This window comes from Hyperoodon ampullatus, assembly GCF_949752795.1.
Source record: "Hyperoodon ampullatus genome assembly, chromosome: 15".
Lineage (NCBI taxonomy): Eukaryota > Metazoa > Chordata > Mammalia > Artiodactyla > Ziphiidae > Hyperoodon > Hyperoodon ampullatus.
In genome coordinates, this window is record NC_136928.1 from 83,815,414 (window position 1) to 83,822,629 (window position 7,216).

The following is a 7,216-nucleotide window of genomic DNA, read 5'->3' on the forward strand; positions in this document are numbered from 1 at the left end:
TCCAGTCTCTATTGTACTCAAACGTTCTTTTTCCATAGCTTCCTGCTATTTTGCAGTGAGAGGGACTTGCAAAAATAGTCAGGACTTTCTATCCTGGTATTAGGGAAACTGGGATTTGGAGAGGTGTCATTCTAATGAACTTTCCAGGGATATACAGCCTCAAGATGACTGTCCTGAGAGCATTCTCCTGATGAGTAATCTACAAGAGACTGCTGAACTAAAGAGTTCAGTATTTGAATATTGTGCCTGAAGTTTACAAAAATATCTGAAGAATTCTTTGAAAAACCCAGTAGGGGATATCGCAACACTAATGCAAGTCCAACTTTTTGTACCAGATTTCCCAAAAAACATGGAAGAAAGAGCAAAAGGTACCCAAGCTAGGTGACCTTCGTTTATGAGGAAACATGAGTTTGATTCATTTCTGTTCTTAATGATTCACGTTTACAATAATCATACTAACATATATTTTAGTAGTATATTAATTTTCAAAAGGTTTTACATACATTATCTCAAATGTAAATGTTTATTACTTCATTAGATATGAAATACCTGCCTTAAAAGTCTTATACATTAATACTTAGTGAACTAATCATTGGTTTATTTCACTTCTTCATTAAGGGCACCGTGGGTCTTCAACTGAGTGTCAGATTATAAGAACTGCATGCTGGATACAGAGTTCAGAGATCTTCCTGTTACTAGGTGTGCTGCTTTAGGTAGGGCATGACCCTGTCTCTGGTACTCAGTTTCCTCACTGCATAGAACGAAGGGGCTGACAGTGACCCAGCAGGTCTGCCATGTGGGCAACCTCAGCCTCAGCCATGAACTGAGGCTCCGTTAGCTGAAGACAACGCAAGCTGCCATGGCATCAGCCATACAGGTGGCCCGTGTCCTGGGAAGTGCAGGTGCAAAGGCATTTTTCCTCCCCGCCCGCCTGCGGCAGTGTGGACGTCCACACATTCAGTGACGCAGTGGTGAGTCTAACAGTGTGCCCTTGAGCTGGTTAGGCCCTCCGCTCCCTGAGTCTTCATTTCCCATCTGCCAGGCGGAGATAAGAACCTCTCCGAGAGCCGAGCGGCACAGGCAATAAGTGAGATAATTGTAAATCCAGGGCACAGGAGCTGGCCCTCAGCGCAAGCTCTGAGAATGGAAATTCTTCCATTCAAGGTTCCAGGGAGCAGAAAGCAAGAAAATATAACAATAAAGAAGAAGAAGAAGAAAAAAGGAAAGATGGATTGCCGTTCTTTAAATAAAATCAGGGAGAGAGGTGTGAGAAAAATGGAGAAACGCAGAGAGTATGAGAGAGGAATAGATACAGGCACTTGGAATAGTGTTGAAAGATTCTCATAAGTAAAAGCTTCTTTTAAAATATTGGAGTTCCTCCATCTGGGAAGCTTGGGGAGAGAAGAGAAAAAAAATAAATTAAAGCATTTGAAAGTATATTATAGTTTTATCTCTTTGGCTCTGCAATTTCAGAAATAATATAATCCTATGGAAAACAGGCTGCCAGAATATTTTGTATAGTGGCACCCCGACAGAACGGGACTGAATGATGTCAAAAAAGCTTATATAACAGTTTTGTTTTATTCATTTACATAAATCACATTTACCGTAGGTGTTTTATTCAAAATAAAGTTTGGGAAAAATAAATTGAACAGATGAACCTAGGCAAACCTGGTGATTTTTTCATGAGTAGTGTTTGATGATAAAGGGATAAAAGCATAATGTGGTATCATTTCACCGAGGCACAATATGGATCACCCATATGGAGCAGAAGTTGATAATACTGCAAAGAAGCAAAAATAAACAGAACAGATGTACTTGTAAAATCAAGTCTGCACCCACCCCTGAGTACCTGCCTTGCACTGGAGAAGTTTCTACAAAGACTCAAAACTACTGTCAAGTCACCTTCCCACAGGGACTCTTGGGATGAAAAGATGAAGAGATGAAGCTTATGTGACCCAGGAGACAGGAAGAGGTTTCCTGAAGCACGCGGGTTGCCACAGCGGAGGCTGAACCTGGACGTGGGGCTCCCGCAACGACAGTGTCTCCTGTGCCGGCGTTGGAAACATGGGCTCAGCTCCCGGCTCCCCACTTACAAGATGAGTCAGTGGAAGATCCCTCAATCCCTAAGCTCTGGTTCCTCAGAGGTGTCCTCACAGTGGCGGTACCTACTTCCTAGGGATGTCACGAGGCTTAACTGGGGAAACACGCGGAGGAAAAGAGATGTAAAGCATAGAGCACCACCGAAGCGGAATTCTGCCCAAAGTGACTGTGTTCAGGGCCTTTTCTAAGTGACACACCAGGGGACGTGGGATGTGCAGTGACCTCATTTTCTCAATGAGGTAAGACGTTTGGGAACCCCAAGTTCACTGTTTGATAAAGATTCAATGAAGGATCATAATATGCCTGAGAGCTTGACTCATAATATTAATACGCTCAGCTACTACTAACAGTCCTTGCACAGGAAACTGTCTTATCTCCAAGGCGGTTGTTCACCCACGGTTTCATGTGATCCAGCCAAGCCCTGGGAGGTCCACAGGGCAGGAAATCATCCCCATTCAACACACAGGTAGACTATGGCTCAGAGAGGATGTGGGACAGCTAGGACCCGACCCATCTGTGTTATGACACTGCGCCACTGTCACCCACACGTTCACAGACCCTGTGATTGCAGGAGAAGATTTTATGTCTCCTCAGCCGTGAACTGTTACGCCTGTGTCTGAGGATGGAGGCACTTGAGAACAAACGAGGCCCTGGTACTTGGTGTTTGGCTGGGAGTTTATGAAGACACATTTGTGACGTGTAAAGCATAGAGTGCTTACAAACTGTAAAGTGTTAATGTGCCTAGAAAACTGTTATCTTTCATCACCAGTTTCCAGTGGGACAGTAGAGGCACATCCAGTGCCAGCAGGAAGGACTCCTCTCAGACCTCCCCTAGGATGCAAGAGCATCACTTCCTGTTCTCCGCTCTGTCTCGGACCACGCTCTCTCGGGACCGGGACTTTGTCTACCTGCCAACCTTGTGAGAAAGTGCCCCACTTCATTTAAAAGCCCAGATTCTTTCTGCTCAGGTTACCTGAATGCAGCCAAGTCCCTTTGCGTATTTTACAGAAGGTGTTTGGAAATTCTTTTCCCGTAGAGAATCCATAGCCGCATATTTCAAAGAGGAGTAGGCAGATGTGCTTTCCGCAGCCCAGAAACACAATTTAAAGAAGCTGAGGACCAAGGGAAAATGGAAAACAGAAGGGAAATTCTCACCTTTGCCCATAGTAAATGTGGTCATGTGGCCAACAGCTGGAAGGCACCATATCTGGCCCCTGATCTAATCAAGTGGCCACCCATCTGCTTGGTTCCCAAAGCGGCGAGGAAAAAATAGCACCCCACGTCCCACACGCTCCAGCTGTCCTCGGCGTCCAGTGCTCAGTGATTTTTTTTCTAAAAATAAAATGAAATAAAATCATCACTTTTCCAATCAAGAGAGCACTTGTTTAAGGAACGATTATGCGAGACAGGAGCCATTGTCCCAAAGCTACCTGGAGATTTGGCAAAGCAAGTACAGAAGTCATACTTCCCTTTGAGGCAGGCACCCTTTGCAAGGAGAGCTGTGAAGTCTGCCAGCATCGGAATCCCCGCTGGTAAATGCACATCTGGAGGAAGGGATTTGACATCTGAATCCCACTGGGCCACCGTGCTTAAGTACTGAGCACTGTTAGCCCCTGGGAATTAGTACATCCTGGGTCATACTTCAGATTTCGTGATTTCTAATCAGATTGCCAGAGCATCCCCTTGTAGAATGTGGACATATGTCAATATTCAAGAATAGAACTGGCAGATATTTGCAGACATGCAGCCTTTGGGTATGCCAGCATTATCTTCAGTCACATTCTCTTTTAGAGGAAGCACACATCAAAGCAAACACTTCCCTGTGGACTTCAAGTTTTAGAGCAGAAATTCCAAAAGAGAGGCTGCCACTGAAAGAGGAAAAAGGAGTCTGATTCCCCATCGCGGCAAGAAGACCCTGCCCTCCTGAGCCTCACAGGCCTCGGCACTGCCCCCTGTGACATGCCATGGAGTGATGCTCCTCTTATAGAGCCAGTAACACCCCTGCACTTATTTAATCTTGTCACTTACCCTTTCCTTTAAATTCTGTAGCACTTTGCACACACCTCTCCTGGCAACTGTTGGATTGCACTGAAAATACAGGAAATACATTGGTCTCCTCTCCTTCACTAGATCATCCATTTTTAAAAAATTTATTTAAGAAACATTTATACAGTAGTTGTCATGTGCCAGTCACTCTTCAAAGTGGCTTACATGAATTAGCTCATTTAATCCTCCTAAGAGCCCTGTGATTTAGTGAGGGTTGCTGTGGCCATTCCACAGATGTGGTAACTGAGGCATGCAGAGGGAAACACCTTGGCCAGAGCTGCTCAGCAAGCAGGTGGCAGAAACAGGACCCGCACTCAGGCTGCCCTGCTCCAGAGTTCATAGTCTTCACCACTGGACAAGCATCTTGAGGGCAGGGGGATCAGCCTATGTCTTTTACTTTATCCATCATCTATCCCTTACCGATTCAATGCATTCTTATTGATCAACTGCTGATGGCAATATCATTTTAGAGATATATGTGCAGGTTCTTGATGATGTGTACATGTATGTTTACATAGGAGATCACTATGAGAGTGGTTGCAGAAAGGACACTTCATGCCAATCCATAATTTAGGCATAGCAAGAAATGGCACCAAACACTGTGGAATAAGTGAGGCAGACATTATTAAACCCATTTAACTGATGAACAAACTGAGTTCTGTGAATTAGACTTATGTGAATTAGACTTATCAAAGACTCTGGTAACTGAGTGATTGCACACAATTGTATTCTAGGAAGATAAGATTTCACATGTAATTTCCTGGCTCAAGAGAAAACAAAACCAGTCCATATTTAATTGATGTCATGGAGGACCTCGATAGGTTCAAGAATCTCTGTCCAGGAATAAAGACACAGACCTACTAGAGAATGGACTTGAGGATATGGGGAGGGGGAAGGGTAAGCTGTGACAAAGTGAAAGAGCGGCATGGACATATATACACTACCAAACGTAAGGTAGATAGCTAGTGGGAAGCAGCCGCATAGCACGGGGAGATCAGCTCGGTGCTTTGTGACCGCCTGGAGGGGTGGGATAGGGAGGGCGGGAGGGAGACGCAAAAGGGAGGGGATATGGGAACATATGTATATGTATAACTGATTAAATTTGTTATAAAGCAAAATAAAAAAAAAAAAAAGAATCTCTGTCCAGAAAGCTCCTAAATTAGAAAACTCAGAATAATAAAACAGAAGCAAACCACAAATCTCAAGATTGGTGAACTAGCAGCACTGTGGCCACTAAGATTTAGCTAGAAGCAGCTATTCTGTATAATTTCAATACTTTTTCAGCCTTAAAAGCCTCTGATATTCCATTACCATTAAAAAAATCCATTTTTTGAAGGTAGCTCTTTTCTTCTTATATATGCAAGACACATTATTCCATTAAATTTGAGGACAGAGTACAAAAAAAATTCAGCTAATTCACCTGACAATGCTGTTCATATTCATGACACCAGTTGTCGTTGTTGTTTTGTTTCCTAATAATAAAGGAGGAGACTTATGGCTGTTGGGCTGATATGTATTTGGGGGCCCCCCTCCCCATTTCACCCAGACACTACCAGGGTGAACAGGAGGAAGAGAAGGAAGGACAGGGCCCACAGCGAAGTTTCATAATCTTGAATGCAAGGGGGGAGGAGAGGAAAGGAAGAAAAAAAAGGAGGAAATACAAATCCTATCATGCACACAGCAGAGTGAGGATGGTATGAGAATGGGGCAGACATGAAGCTGAGGCACGGGGTGGGCCCCTGGGGGGGGCAGAGGAACGCCCCACATTCCTTTCCCTCTTTGATGCCCCTTCCATACATGTTAACAGAACATTTACGATAATGGCAAAAATTGTTGTCATTCATGTCTGACTAACCCTCAGGATGTGCTTCCACGTGCGGTTTGACTTGATAGGGCAGGTATAGCCATCCTGGCCGGTGTAGCCTGAGCATCGCATTGGAATCCTACTGTGCCCCAAATCCCCTTGGCCAACTGTGGACTGTGCACAGGGGACAGCCATTGACTCTCCAGGAAGTCATAGCCCCAGTTAAAATATTGATTTAGTCCTAAATATTCCAGTTCCCTGAATGAGATGGATGATAAAGGTTAATGCATTTTCTGCAGGGCTTCCTTCCAGGAGGGTTGATCACAGTCCTGGTGAAGAGAGGCCAGGTCATCCCCAGGGATCCTTTGGGAACATGTGTATCTCAAGTTCATCCCAGGAAGGGGGGAGATTTCGAGGGAATCCTTGGTATCCACACTCTTCTGCACTGTTCTACTCCAGCCCCAGGACAGAGACCATGTGTGCAGCTGGCCCTCCTTTGTCGGTGCAATCAAGTGAAGGCTGGGCTCCCTTTTATTTTTTTGGCCAGGCCACGCAGCATGAGGGATCTTCCCTGACCAGAGATCGAACCTGGGCCCCTGCAGCGGAAGCGCAGAGTCTTAACCGCTGGAGCGCCAGTGAAGTCCACGGGCCCTCTTTTGTTTTAATCTCTCTTTCCCTGTCTCTCTATCTTTGTCTCTCTTTCTTTCTCTCTCTGTTTATCTATGTGTTTCTCTGTCTCGGTCTCTCTTTGTCTCTGTGACACTGCCTTTCCAATCAACCTTGGGACACTATGGTGAGGATGTAAGGATTACTTCAGAGGCCTGTGTTCATCTAAAAGGCTCCTATGATATTTTCAGACCCAAGATTTTATCACTCCATGATTTTATTTTTCCTTTGCAAATATTTTCACAAACACCCAAATCTAAAATTGCTCAAATCTCCATTATCAAGAGACTGCTAAAAAAAAAAAAAATAGTCCACCACAAACATTAAAAACTAGTTCCTTTAAAAACGTTTAAGAATAAATGAATGCTTTACAGAATACAGGATGAATCTTATTTCTTCTTTTACTTATTAATCCGGAAGAGGGGGTGTGCATGTCATTTCCAAGTTTGCAGACAATGCTAAAAATGCTATTGAACAGAAAGACGTCAAGCTGACAGGCATAGACGGCAGCAAAAAGATTCCTCAGGCTGGCTGAGTGGGCGGGAAGTGGCAGCTGAGTTTCAGTGTGGGCAAGTGTGAGCAGATGCATCCTGAGGA